Here is a 15,147-nt window from a genome sequence, read left to right as displayed (position 1 = left end):
AAGTGGTAACTGGCTAAACCTCAGCATAACCCACTAAAATACAATCTATCCAAAAAAAACTAAGGGAAAATGTTTATAGAACAATTGATATCTATATATGTATATATTTAAAAAAATCAGCAACTTTAATCCAAAAATTCATACAATCATTTTCAAGGCAAAATTTATATAAAAAATATTTGATATAATACATGATGTATAATATAAACAACATTTTATACAATTATTCAAAAAAGTATATCAAAAAATACCCATACATCTACCCCACCCCCATATCAAACGAAAACTATACACACAGTAAACACAATAAATACACATATGCAGAACACACAATAAAATATACAATATTGTATAACACAACAGATAAACACAAACTCCCACTCACTCAAGCACTTATCTTTGCTTTAACTGTCCACAATCTCTTGTAAAAAAAACCCTTTTAAAGTTTTCAGATGTAATAACACCTTGAGTTATCTTACCTTTCTTCTTCTAAACCATATATTCCAAAATGAACAATGGATATTGATAAACGTGTATCATTACATTAAATAGTTCAAGGTTGAGTTTTGGAAGTTTGTTACAGTTGGCGCTGTTATTACACACTTTAAGTCAGTTTGAAGATCTGTGTGGATCTCTTGTTTGTTTTGGAAGATATGATTTAGAAGAAGAATGGCATGATATCTTAAAGTGTTGTTACATCTGAAAAATTTTAAAGGGATTTTTTTCTGCAAGGGATTATGGGTAAAGATCAGCGCTTGAGTGAGTGGATATTATTTGTTTTATACAATATTGTATATTTTTTGGAGTGTCCTGTATATGTATTTATTGTGTTTACTGTGTCTGCATAGTTTTTGTTTGATATGGGGGCAGATGTAAGGGTATTTTTTATATACTTTTTTGAATTATTGTATAAAATGTTTATATTATATATCATGTATTATGTCAAAAACTGTATGTGATTATAAATTTTACTTTGAAAATTATTGTAAGACTTTTTTTTTATTAAAGTTGCTGATTTTATATATATATACAAGCCGTAAAGCCCGTTAAAACGGGCTACATCCCTCTGTCTCTCACCTCCCCCTCATTCTCTCTCCCCTCACTCTTCACCACCCCCCTCCCCCACCCACTCCTCTCCACCCTCCCTCTCCTCTCACTCAGTCCCCCCTCTCCCTCACTCCCTCCCACTCAGTCCCCCCCTCTCCCTCCCTCCCACTCACTCAGTCCCCCCTCTCCCTCCCTCCCTCCCACTCACTCAGTCCCCCTCTCCCTCCCACTCACTCAGTCCCCCTCTCCCTCCCTCCCTCCCTTCATCCACCTCCATTTCCTCCCGGCGCCGTAAGCGCGACTTCCCGCAACCCTCACCCGGCTCCATTAACTCCTCCCGCTCCTGCCGGCAGATCTCGGGGGGGTCACTCCCGCGCGCGCGGCAGTGACCCCCCCGAGATCTGCCGGCAGATCTGGGGAGGAGAAGTAGCGGCACCGCGCGCGCGCGGTGCCGCTACTTCTCCTCCCGCTCCTGCCGGCAGATCTCGGTGGGGGGGGCGCGGGAGTGACACCCCCCCCCCCGAGATCTGCCGGCAGATCTGGGGAGGAGAAGCAGCGGCACCGCGCGCGCGCGCGGCGCCGCTGCTTCTCCTCCCGCTCCTGCGGCCCCACCGCCATTTTTTTTTTCTGATCGACATCCTTGCCCGCACATGCGCAGTAGAGCTGCGCTCTACTGCGCATTTGCGGGCCGTCGGTCACAGGCCATTTATAAGGTAGATAGCTAGATATCAATTGTTCTATAAACAATTTCCCTTAACTTTTTGGCAAAATAAATAAGTACCAGGCCTAGAAAGTTATACTAATCTCATGTGGATAAAAAATGTGATTTTTTTTTTTTTTTTTTTTAATCTGGGTTGGGTCTCATGGTGTTGTATGTATTTGCATTTTATATATTTAATTCCAAGACATTGCTAATGAAATGATTCTAAAAATTTGTGATTCTCAGCACTGGTAAATCAGTGAAGATTTCTCTATACTAGTTTCCCAGTTTAATCTCATGTACCGTATTTTCTGGCGTATAAGACAACTGGGCGTATAAGACGACCCCCAGCTTTTCCAGTTAAAATATAGAGTTTGGGATATACTCACCGTATAAGACTACCCTTCTTTGTCACTACATAACCATACTGTATGTGGTACCCAGTATACAACAACCAGCCAATCACGGCAAGCGATGTACCTTACAGCGATTGGCTGGTTGTTGTATACAAATCCTGCTTGGATTGGTCAGCTCTCCCTGCCTGCCCAGCCCTCCCTGTCTCCAAAACTATCAGAGTGGTAACGCATCCCTCTGGCCCTCCCTTGTATCCTATTACCGGTACCTCCTTCTCTGCCTCTCAGATTTCGCTCCTGAGGACTGCAGTGAAGCGGCGCAGACGTGCATGTACGAGATCTGAGAGGCAGAGAAGGAGGTACCGGTAATAGAGATGTGAATTGGAACCGGAATCGGTTCTGATTCCGGTTCCGATTCACATCGTATTTTTTTTTCGTCCGGCCCCGGTCGGGTTTTTTTTTTTATCAGCTGCGCCCGAGCCGATAAACAAAAAACCCACCCCGACCCTTTAAAACTAATCCCTCAGCTTCCCCCACCCCCCTGACCCCCCCCCCCCCCAAGACCTGCCAAATTAATTAAATACAACCCCCACCCTCCTGACCCCTCCAAGACCTGCCAAATTAAATACAACCCCCCACCCTCCTGACCCCTCCAAAACCTGCCAAATTAATTAAATACAATCCCCCACCCTCCTGACCCCTCCAAGACCTGCCAAAAGTCCCTGGTGGTCCAGCGGGGGTCCAGGAGCGGTCCGGGAGCGATCTTATGGACTTGGCCCGTCGGCTGCCAGCAATCAAAATGGCACCAACGGCCCTTTGCCCTTACTATGTCACTGGGGTCGACCAATGGCAGCGGTAGCTCCTGTGACATAGTAAGGGCAAAGGGCTGTCGGCTGCCAGTAATCAAAATGGCGCCGATGGCCCTTTGCCCTTACTATGTCACAGGGGCTACCGCTGCCATTGGTCGACCCCAGTGACATAGTAAGGGCAAAGGGCCGTCGGCGCCATTTTGATTGCTGGCAGCCGACGGCCCAAGTCCAGGAGATCGCTCCCGGACCGCTCCTGGACCCCTGCTGAACCACCAGGGACTTTTGGCAGGTCTTGGGGGGGTTGTAGTAAATTAATTTGGCAGGTCTGGGGGGGGTCAGGAGGGTGGGGGGGTTTTGCTAGATTTTTATTTTTTTTATATTCGCTCCATAAGACGCAGACATTTTCCCCCCACTTTTGGGGGAAAAAAGTACGTCTTATGGAGCGAAAAATGCCGTAATTATTCGCCCTATAAGACGACCCCCGACTTTTGAGAAGATTTTCAGGGGTTAAAAACTCGTCTTATACGCCGGAAAATATGGTAGTTTGACAGTAGGGGGTTGTGAGAACAGAGGGGATTGAAATTGGAGATCTTACCATAGAAGTTTGAGTTATGGCCTAGGGGAAGTTACAAAGAAGACTACCGGTGTCTTTATATATGAATAATGAGAAATAATTGTGTGATCTTAATTGAATGATTATTTATATCTGAATTAGAACTCTCCGACAATCGAGAGATTTTTTTTCATATGTGATCCCTCTCCCCCTTAGTCAGGACTATGAATTACCCCTATGTTTGGGATGGAGAGTACCACATGATAAATTTTATTTACTAATATGATTTATCTTTGGGTTCGTAACCTGAGTAGGGAATGAGAGACAGGACACCCCAATACCACAATTCTGTGCCCTTCCCAGACAGCCTCTCACTTGTGGTACCATAGACCAGATAAAATCATCACACCAGATTAACACAGTAATTAACACTTTTACTAGTATTGCGTAAGTAGACAGTAAATCCAACCAGAACATTAAAAGGGAAAAATACAGTAGTGAAGTTTAATATAAACTTGCAGATTTTTATTTTATATCAAATAATGCAAGAATAACACTGGGTATGGCCTATTACTCATATGGATAGCAATAAAATAGAGAATCCTTTTAGAGAAAGATGGGGGGAAAAGGCAGTGAAGTACACAACTTTCAAAATTTGTCTTTTCTCCTAAGTACTCAAAAAAGAGGGGGGGGGAGGGGAGCAGATCCACCCCATGTCACCAGTTTTAAAGGGTGCACCCTGTCCCAAACATAAAATTTTGTGGAAGAAACAATCAAGAAAATGAAAATGGCCCTGTTGGTAGTGGAGCTAGCTAGATAACAAACCAAATAGATGAGCAATAAAGTGTGTGAAAGGTCTCTCGCACCTAGGGAGCTTCCCCAAATGGTTTTACTTGGTACTAAACAGAAAGCTGGCTTAGTTTCAGTCTCTTACAGAAAGACCATGTTCTACCAGCTTTTCTTTCCCAGCAAGGGTTTATGCTTTATTTTGGCTGAAAGACTGAAGCAGTTAAGATGAGACAATGAACTTGGGGACAAAAGGCAAAAAAATAAGCCTTCCTCCTCTGCTAAAATACGTCTGTGCAAAATTTAGATTACTTAAATCACTCTCTTTGGAGGGTGATCCAGCCATGTGCTCCTGGGTCTGGATATCTCTGGAAAGGAAGTCTCTCAGTTTTTGGTTCCTTTGTAGCTCAGTTCCTTTGTAGCTCAGCTATGAAGCAGGAACAGCTGTCTGTCTCTCTATTTCCTCAGAGAGCAGACTTCTGTCTCTTCCTGTTAATAATTAGCTCTTCAGGAGAAGAACTGATTGCGGAGCTGACAGATGCACTGCTCTCTTCCTGGCTTCTGGCGCCAATCCTGCCATCCCCACCCCACACAAACAGACAGAGCCAGTCAAATTACGCATTTTCTACCTTAAATGGTCTCCAAGCATTCTTTTGGCTTCCTCCTCTGCTGGCTATGTAGTGTTGTTCTCTGATCAGATTAAACAGTACAGTCCTTTTTCCAGCTTAACACTGTGAGTGCTGGATGCTGGTTCATGCAGAACATTTGTCATTGACAGGAATGTACACAGGGGGTTTTGATGGTTTTTTTATATTACTTCACCTTGGCTGCGGTGGCTTGCAGTCTCTGCAGGGTTGAAAACCTCTTTTTGACAGGTTCAAAACACATCCCTCAGATCTAGTCGCAGTCCGGTCCACATTGTAAGGCTCCAACACATGATAAGCTCATGGGGGCAGGAGCATGGTTTTATAGTAGTTTGCTATACATTTTTTAATAGGATAAAATCTAGAACTAAAATTGTTCAGCAGAGACAATAGCATTGATCATGTGTATTCTTGAGGAGCATATAGACTCAGTACAGCTTCACTCTCTTTGGTTCATACATATGGAGCCAACATACTATAAAATTGTAATTTTTTGGCCACAAACCTCTGGAATCTTTGTGCATGTGTGTGTATGTGAAAAATAATTTAGCGGTGATATCTTATTATTTTTTGTGAGCACTTGCCAAAATGTCACTTTCTATGAAAACTTCAGACAGCTTTTGATTGCCAAATGTTTTCACAGAAAGTAGATATGATCACCAAATAATTTATAAAGCAAGAAATTGTACTTTTCTTTCAAACTTACAATGGTCCCAGCTGTGTAAAAAAACAATAAAATACAGCTGCTGATTTCATACCATCTTATTATTTTGGAGCATCTGACTCTAAAATATATGGATAGATAATAGGATGGGCAATATTATTTATCTCTAAATTCCAGTTTTTGTCAACTTGTATTTTATTTAAGCCATATTAGCAAGTTTTTTATCATATGGTTTGCAATGGGAGTTAGACCACAGAGGATTAAGAACATCCTGTATAAATGTTGACTGTGGTATCTGCAACCCTATCAGCATTTGTGTTTCTTTCTAATGTCTAGTTCCATCTTACCACAAATTAAGAAGCTTTTGAGATTCTTTTTAACAGCATTTTTCAAGTGTATAACATTATAAATTTGCTAACACTAACAAGATTTCCTGTTAAGAAAGTGCCCTAGAGCAAGCTTGAAAGAATAACTGATGCATCGTCATCACTGCTCTCCTTAACAATAGCCATGTCTTCAAATTCATCAGCTGGGAAGATTACTGAAGAGCATTAATGCTTATGCTAGGCGGACTCTCCTACAGACCTCAGGCAGACAGTACTTGTGAAATGTATCATCAGACATACTGCAGCTTTTCTCTGTAGAAGAGAGTGAGGGAATTTGTGCATGGTCTAAAACAAAATTGAAATTGGTTAGAAATGAAATTAGATTTACTACATATTTGCCAAATGTTTTCATTGGTATGTCCCTTTTGTGCAATGACAATTTAAGAATATGAGAGTTAACTGACATCCATACAGCCAGAGAAAGTTTATAGTAGCAGTAGGGGAAAGGGTAAGATAGTAGTGTGGTCTAGAGGCTAGACTGGGGAGCTATGTTTCAGAGTTCCAGTCAAGATTCTGGGGGGGGGCTCTAATCTTGATTGGGCTACAGACACTCTAGGCAGACTACTTTATTTGTTTTCCTTAATTTTCCAGCTTTGAATCATATTCTTCTGTTTCCTTTTAAAGCTGGCTATACACCAATATTAAGAGACCGTGTTCTTCTCTGATCCTTTAAATTGCAATTTTTTTGTGACCCGTGTTTTTACCAGCTTTTCTAACTCACGTGCTGTATATCACCGTACCTCTCTACAGTGCCAGACTACTTAATTACTTGCAGCATGAAAGTACAGTATTTGGGAGTATGCCCACTCGTTCCAAAATTCTTATCTTCCTTTCATCTTGGCTTTCTTTGTAGGGTGCATTTAAGGAAATTATCACTGAAGTGTATAATGATCTGCCCCAGCTTTGAGGTTTATGAACAGAAAGTTATTGTAGAGCTGTTTTATCAAATGCAGAGGCCAAAATCAAACTAAGGGTTTGATTTAACATAATGTTTGCCCCTCTTCTGAATGTAACTTTGCAGGCAGGGTCACATTCACTATCAGAGGCTAGTCCATACTAAGTCCCACTAAACTCTAGCATGGATTCTATGAATTGGGGGGGCAGGGAGGGAGACAGTGTAAGCTGAAACACTTGTGTCTCTATAACATCCAAGATCCAATAAACAGGCTGGACACAAATGTGCTGTTCCAAAAGTTTATTGTTTAGCTTGTTCAATAAAAATTAATTGGCATCAACTACATTTTTGTCTGTCATATTCTTAGTCCTAGCAATAAGTCAAGTCCAAAAATCATCTGTGTCTGTGGTCCCTTAGTCCTTTCCCAGGGGTCCCCTTCTTCCCATTCTGGAATTTAAAGCTGCCTGGCGTACACTGAGTAGGTTTTCCTGTGTCTTAGGCATCGACCTTTTACAATCTTGGGGTCTTTTGCTTGATCCTTTTTCCTCCAGTCCTCTCCTATCCAGATTTCCTTGCTGATTTTAGGGGATAATATCTCCAAATGGGTGAGTTTATGCACATAACCATGATTGGAATGAAGCTCACATTTAATATAATAACCTCTCACATTTACTGCTAATGCCCTTCTTAGTACTTGCATTGTACCAAAGAGAACCTCTTTCTGGAGTTCATAGGATGTAATATGTTTAGGTAACATATCGAGGTGCAGTTGGATTGTTTTTAATCACGCCTGTGGCGCCAAATACAATTGGGGCTATTTCTATGTCTGTAAGCCACATTTTCTTGGTCTCTGATTGCATCATTTGGTACTTGAGGGTCTTCTCTCTCTCCGTACATTCCACAGAGTAGTCACTTGGTACTGACACTTCTGTGATCAATATCGTTCTGATTTCTCCTATGCTACTGAGTCCGATTTTCTTTGCATCATACTTTCTGTTAGTTTGAATAGGGATGTTCCAGATGATCATATCTTCATTCTCTAAAGTCATGATCCCTGGGCTTTTCTGGTATTAATGATGTTGTAATGTGTACATAGTTTCCAATGGATGAGCCATGCCACCTTATTATGTCTTGCTGTATATAGGCCTTCTGACATGTGACACTTTGTAACAAGATGTATAACTTTTATCTATTTTGCTGCTCTTTTTCTATGCTGGCTGTGAACTATTTTGCACAGAAGCATGGGGTACCGTATATGTCCAGCTCTGCAGGAATGTGAAGCTGGTGCATGATAGCACCAAGCTGTTTGTCACAATGCCTTCTTGACTTCTGTTGTGTTTTTGTTTTTTTATTTCCATCATCTCTGTGGAGAGGCCAGGAATCAATTTACAAATGGCTGCTAGTGATAATAGCTTCTGATTACACAGGAACAAAAAACAAAACACCAGATAAGGACTGCAAAGCCTAACTAAGTTTTCCTCTTGTATCAGCAACATCTTATGGGTCTCCAATTGAATATTATGGTATTTTAGGGCTTTTGTGTTCTCTATAGGAGTTCAATTAATGCCCACCATCAAATCTGTGCTGTCAAGTGGAAGAGTTGCATGCCAATGGAATTTGGCTTAGGATTAGATGCTGGTTGCTTTCCAGACCAAACCCAAGTTTCTAAAACTGTCCATTGTAATTGTTCATCAAGCTCATCGCATCCAGCTATCTTTTCTTTGCAGTGGTTAGCCTTTGGTGGTGGTGAACATGTTGCTTTGACTTTAAGAAAGTGCATGCATGTCTGGCTCTACACACAGAAAGAGATGTGCAAATCTTCTATTTATTTTGTTCAGCAAGTCATTTTGCATCTGGGCATCCATGTCCAGTGCACCTGTACCACATTTGTGACAGGAGTATCTGCTCATATGGGATCCTCCATTACCTCTTGTACCTCTACCTGTGCTCTTTTCCTGATCATGCTCTTGTACAGTTCTGATACGAGTAGGGTACTTGCTTATATTGTATCCTCTATTCTCACAGGACAAGCAGGATGGCAGTCCATACATATGGGTCACATCACAGAATGGAGCCCAATCACGGAACACTTCTGTCAAAGTTTCCAGAACTTTGACTGGCCCCTACTGGGCATGCCCAGCATGGCACTAACCCTGCAGCCAGCAGGGGTCCCCATTCAGTCTTCTTTTTTCCGCACAGCAGTAGCCACGCGGTTAAGGAGCTCTGCAGAGATTCCTGACAGGAATTTCCTCACGGAATTAATAAAATTTAATTACCCCATAGGGGTCCCTCCTTCAACTTTTTCAAGCCGCAGTACTCCGGTAAGTTTTTTTTTACCTGTTTTCCGTCGATTACCGTCGAGCTTGGCCCTCGCGGCCTACTGGCCGTCAGCCAGGCCTTGATCTGTCAATATCGCTAATGTTTTCTCCATTTTATTCATTAAAAATTTCAAAGATCAGTATATGATAACAGATGTAAAGGTATGGCACCAAAATCACATTCTAAAAATATGCAGAACAAGAAAGAAAAATCACAGATACAAATCACCATGTCACAGAAGCCCAAAATGGCAGCAACAATGAAAGTTCTTAAGCCACTGTCAATAGAGCTACAAGAGAAACTTGGCAAGCAGAATTACTAATTTAGATTCAGTTGTTGCAAAGCACTGCAAAAGCCACAACATGAAGAACCTATAACATACTATGGGCTTAATGACAGAACATACACAGGATGACATTGCTAACTCAAGTATCCCTGTAGAAATCACCTGCAATCAGCATGTAAAAGAGATCTTGATATTGAAAGCAAACCAAGAGGACTAAAAAGCTGGCTGCTCTGGAATTATTTTTGCATAACTGAAGTCTTAGAAAACTTGGAGAGTGGTGTACCCTGTCATAATTTATTAGACATGTACTAGCTGAAATGCTAGTACTACAATAAGACCACATCACCAATGTTAAGAGGGCTCGCCAGTTATTGCAGGTCTGTCCCGAAGTTTGGGGTACAACCAAGGATATGGATTGTCCGTATGATGAAAAATAAGGATGTGAACAGATCTTTTTTTGTTTTTTGTTACTTTTTAAAAAAATGTTGTTTGTAGTTTCTTTCTTTTTTGGTTTTTTAATGACAATTAGAAATAAACAAAATAAAGCAATATATCTAGTTCATAGCCATAAAACCCACTCAGGGGCCCACCCCTACCCCACTCTTGGACCCTCTTACCCTGTAGTTGACATTTCTTCATGAGGTAGGAATGATCCCCAGTTACTCCTGCCATGCTCCTGCTGCTATTGGAAATAGTACCAGCAGACTAAGGTTGGCACCATTATTAAAATGGTGCTGCCAGGCAAAGGCTGGTGCTAGTTTGTATGGCAAAAATTAATAATCACATAGACCTTGGTCTTTCTAGCGCCATTTCCATTAGTGCAGGGCAGGAGTGACTGGATATCACTCTTGCCTCGTGAACTATAGGGTGGGAGCTCCTGGGAGTGTTTGGGGGTTTTTTTTGGAAATGCTGATAGCATTACATTTTCTTTAAATGTAATGTAAGGTGATGAAAATTCTGAGAAACACTTCTCCTCTACAAAGGATTTTAACCTCTTCTCACACTTACAAGACCCCCTGTTGATGTGTTCCCTTTTTGGATTAGGAAGAGATGGACAAATGCTTAAAATGATTTAGGAACCTGGCATCTAACTGCTCCCTTGTATCTTGTGCTATCAGTTGTAGATTCCTGAATCCTTCATGTATCTTTGTTGTTCTTCTTGCACTTTATGTCTACCAAAGGACAAAGAAAAACTGGCACTCACAGGAGGACTGAATGATGCAATACGGAATATAGGCAGGCTCCATTGTGCAAAAAGATTACTCAATCTGATGTGCCAATTGGAGGTTTTATGATGTTACAGCACCAAGAGGATTTGTGCTTCCTGATTCTATTTCCTTGTGGATGTTGGCAGAGGAGCTGAATCACGCCAAAAAATAGCTGATAGCTGCTCAGTTTGTCTGCAGAAGGAAAAAGACAGAAGGAGATATTCACTACATTTCCTCCCGAGATTAAATCATTAGTCAGAGACCAAGCAAAGCAAAAGAGCAGGCTATGGGCTGAAAAATAGCCTGCTAGAGTGATGCCAGAATCAAGTCACTGTCTGACATGGCAGGGAGCCAGTTCTGGTAGTTGGACAACAGGAGGCTAATAAGGAAGGATCGCTGTGAGTACAATTTATTTCATATAGACAAGTGTAATTGCAGACATTATGAAGAGGAACCACATTTTCCAATAATGGGTACTGGGACAGAGTATTATCGCAGTCTTTGTTGTTTTGGGTGAAGGAGTTTTTCTGGACTGAGTTTATAACTCTGGAAACTAGTCCACTCAGCAATCCACCAAGATCTGCAAACGCTTGCTCCGTGTGGGCACACTGAAACTGACAAATGATTTACTGAAGCCAAGGCTTTTGATTCAAGGGGACTTTTATTCACTATTATAAGAGAGAACTTTGAAAAGGATGCAGTGTTTCCTTTTCTTCCCTGTACTTCATTAGAACTGTTTGTTTGAGCAGGGTATAGACATTTTTCATTTACACCTAACTATTTTTCTGTGTAGTGGAGTATGCTGTTTATTTCTAGTGAACCAAATTATTGACATTCTCAGTCATTGTCTGTATATATTTCATTGCATTCACAGTTTTTTCTCCCATTTTGACAAATTCTGTTTTTTCTTTATTGCTGCATAAGTAGAATTGTTCAAGAAAACTTTAATACTGTGTGATAAGTGTGGCATGATTAATTGTGTGATCTGGAGTTTCCTGAGGAGTGTCCCAAGCATGGTATTGGGGCTGATTGGCGATGCTATCTCACTCCCCTCCAGGTTTGTAAATTCACAGTATTACACCCTTTTCTCTTTTTTATTACTGGGGATTTGAGTAATATATTTTCTCCTAGGGTTGCCCTCTCCCTTGGCACCTGGTAATCTAAATACCTCAGAGGAAAGATTCACAAATGAAATTTCCTTCATTTTTCATTCATTTTGTTTAAACACAAATTACATATTAACATAGTTACATAGTAATGATTGCAGAAAAAGACCAGTCTGCCCAGCAAGTTTCTTTTGGTAGTAACTGCCAATCCGTGCAAGTTACCCCCAAGACTTATGTTAAGGGTAGCAATATTTATAGTTGAAACCAAACAAATATGAAACCCATTACAAAATTGTTTTTACATAGTGAGCAGCCTTCATGATAATTTTGACAATGCTGCTTGAACTTGCTTTGCTTTTTGGACTTGGCCATAGAAGCAGTCCTGTGTTTTATCCCTAATGTGCATATCAGTATCCCAGAGCATAAAAGTTGGGGCCTAGCATTGGCTGTGTCTGAATCTAATTCCCCATTTTTTCTCCTGTTGTCAAAGCAAAGAGCAATGTTGAAGTTATGTTACAAACTTCAGACTAATTAGTTAAAGATAGTAATCCCTGTGCCTTCTGTTAAGGTAGTAACTGTAGCTCCATGCAGGTTACCCCCATGCACGTTACCCCCATGCACCCTTTTCTTCATTTCCAACTTCTAGACCGTGGTTTTCCCATGTCCTTTTGAATTCTTTTACTGTTTTGTCCTCACTACTTTATCTGAGACATCTCTTCAGTGGCCTGACTCAGCCTGTCTTGCAGCCTCCTTTCCCACAGGGGACCTCAGCAAGCTTAATCTCCAGTCTTGCCAAGCTTCTCATTGCCAAGTTCCAGCCCTATATAACACAGCCCTGCCATTGTATCCTTGCCTCTTCATAGAGCCACCCTTGGCTCTCTGACCTGGCTACTTGTGCCTTGTGGCCTTCGGGCCTTCATTCTCCTTGCCTTGCCTTGTGGCCTTCAGGCCTTCTTGATCCTTGCCTTGCCTTGCCTTATGGCCTTTGGGCTTTCTTGCTCCTTGCCTTGCCCTGTGGCTTTCGGGCCTAATCTGTCTTGTATCCTGCCTTGTGACCTTCAGACCTGCTCCATCTTGTGCCCTGCTTTGTGGACTATCCAAGCCTTCCTGTAGCCTAGTGGCCTACGTGGCTCCAGCCTTGTTGCCTTCGGGCTTCTGTATCTTCTGTTCTGTGTTCCCTTGTCTGCCTTGTCTATATCTTGCCCTTGTCTGCCTAGTTTAGTCCTTGTCCAATCCTGTCCTTGTCTGTCTGATCTTGTCCTGCCTTGCCCTGCCCTGTCCAAGCCTTGCCTTGTCCAGCCTGTACCAAGCCTTTACTTATCCAGCCTGTCCAAGCCTTAACTCATCCAAGTCTTGCTCTAGCCTGCCCTGCCTTATCCAACTAAACTCACCATAATGTACTGCCACTACAAAGACCTACTGGCCCCCAGAATCAAGGGCTCAGCCTTCAGGGGAAAGGGCTGGCTAGGCAAGACTGGCCGTTTTTAGCTCAGTATCCTGTCTTGTTGGCCTGACAGCTCCAGGTGATGTACCCAGAGTCCAGAAATCTTGACAGAATGAAGAGGCCAACTATCATCCACTGAAGTGTGTACCAACCCCATGTCTAGCTGGCGAGTCCAAAATAGATTTTTCTGCTACCTCCAAAACTAATATTGTTTCCTGATTTAACACTACAGGATCCTTAGAAAAAAATGTTTCTGCCTTGTTTGCTTAGTTCAGGGTCCTTTCAAGATCTTTCAGTGCTTTCAATGTCCTTCTAATTCTGAAAGCTAGAGATGCAAAAAGTGTAGTTCTAAGCCTTCACAGACATGATTTTCTTGTGGGCATTTGGTGGTGCTACCTAAGCCACAAATGCTGGAAGCTGCCTGCAATCAAGCTACTGAGGAAACTTCTGGCACAAGTCTTTTGAATAGCACAGGTCTCTTGAAACCACAGTTTGCCAAGTTAATTCTAACTACACAACTAATACAACCATAGCTTGTTCAAGTGGTTTAAACCCCTTACCTGAAAAAGTAAAATTTTCTTCTGATTCCAGCTTAGAAAACCTGGGGCAAGTGAAAGCATTGCTTAATTCAGTTCTGTTCCCATCAAAGCTAATTAATTCTGCTTCTAGAGGTCAGACAAACACAGATAGTTGCAGCAACTTGTTAGCAAGATCAACGCTGACAGCTAAGAAGGGAGCATGCACTTTTTTCTGTCTACCTCCTAAAAATCTTCGTACTGGGCACACAGCTCAAAGACTAGATCCCATACTGTTCAACAGTCCATGCCAGACTGCTGTTCTGCTGCCAGGAACGTCCCAGTATCCTTTGTCATTGAATAACTAAAGTGAGAACACTTTTAAAGCCTCTGCTTCAAGAGGAGCTTGGTTCAGCAGCCATGGTTCTGCCTCAGCCTCTTGAAGGACTCCAATCCAGATGATCTACTCTGGGAGGAAAAGTTCAGTGTAACAGACACAGCTCACAAGTACATTCCATTCCAGCTGAGCCTTTCAAGGAAAGAACCTGCAGCCACAGCTTGCTCCAGTGGGAACTGCCTTTCGTTCAGCCCTTCACCATTACCTTTGAGGGACTCCAGTTCTGTAATCCTGTGAAGAAATGTGCATCTAGAGGGAGGAACTACTGTTCCAGCCTTGGAATGCCCAGAAGAGGGGTGCTGTTCCAGCCTTGGAATGCCCTAAAAGGGGTGTTGCTCTTGACCTTGGATGCCCAGAGTGTGGCATTTCTCTGGTTAAGGTGGAGCCCATCCTTTCGGAAAAGTCTCCCCTTTCCCCAAAACTTTCCCCAGTTCCTTACAAAACTGAATCCCTCTTCCCTGCACCATCGTCTCATCCACGCCATTGAAACTCTGGAGGTCTGCCTGCCTCTGGGGACTTGCACGTGGAACAGGAAGCATTTCAGAGAATGCCAACCCTGGAGGTTCTGGATTTCAGCTTCCTACCTAAAATCCTAAATTTGACTTCCAGAACCTCTCCCCCACATTTTCCTATGTCATTGGTGCCCACATGTACCACAACAGCCGGCTCCTCCCTAGCACTGTCTATAATCCTATCTAGGTGATGCGTGAGGTCTGCCACCTTCGCACCAGGCAGGCAAGTTATCAGGCGGTCCTCACGTCCACCAGCCACCCTGCTATCTACATTTCTAATAATCGAATCACCAACTATGATGGCCGGCCTAACCCTTCCCTCCTGGGCAGTAGCCCTGGGAGACTTGTCCTCAGTGCGAGAGGACAATACATCACCTGGAGAGCAGGTCCTTGCTACAGGATCACTTCCTGCTACACCAGGGTGATGTTTTTCTCCTACTGTGAGACATTTCTGATCCAAGGCAGCACTGGGGCTGCCAGACTGGATTTGGGACTTGGCTACTATGTCCCTGAAGGTCTCATC

The 15,147-nt window shown here is 42.5% G+C and overlaps 1 protein-coding gene across 7 annotated transcripts in view; it reads left to right on the top strand.

The window, feature by feature from the left end:
• Positions 1–15,147, top strand: part of GPHN (gephyrin) — a 1,154,395-nt gene that overhangs the window by 836,112 nt on the left and 303,136 nt on the right. The window lies entirely within an intron of this gene.

This window comes from Rhinatrema bivittatum, chromosome 4 (assembly GCF_901001135.1).
Source record: "Rhinatrema bivittatum chromosome 4, aRhiBiv1.1, whole genome shotgun sequence".
Classification (NCBI taxonomy): Eukaryota; Metazoa; Chordata; class Amphibia; order Gymnophiona; family Rhinatrematidae; genus Rhinatrema; species Rhinatrema bivittatum.
This window is presented reverse-complemented; position numbering and strand designations above follow the sequence as displayed.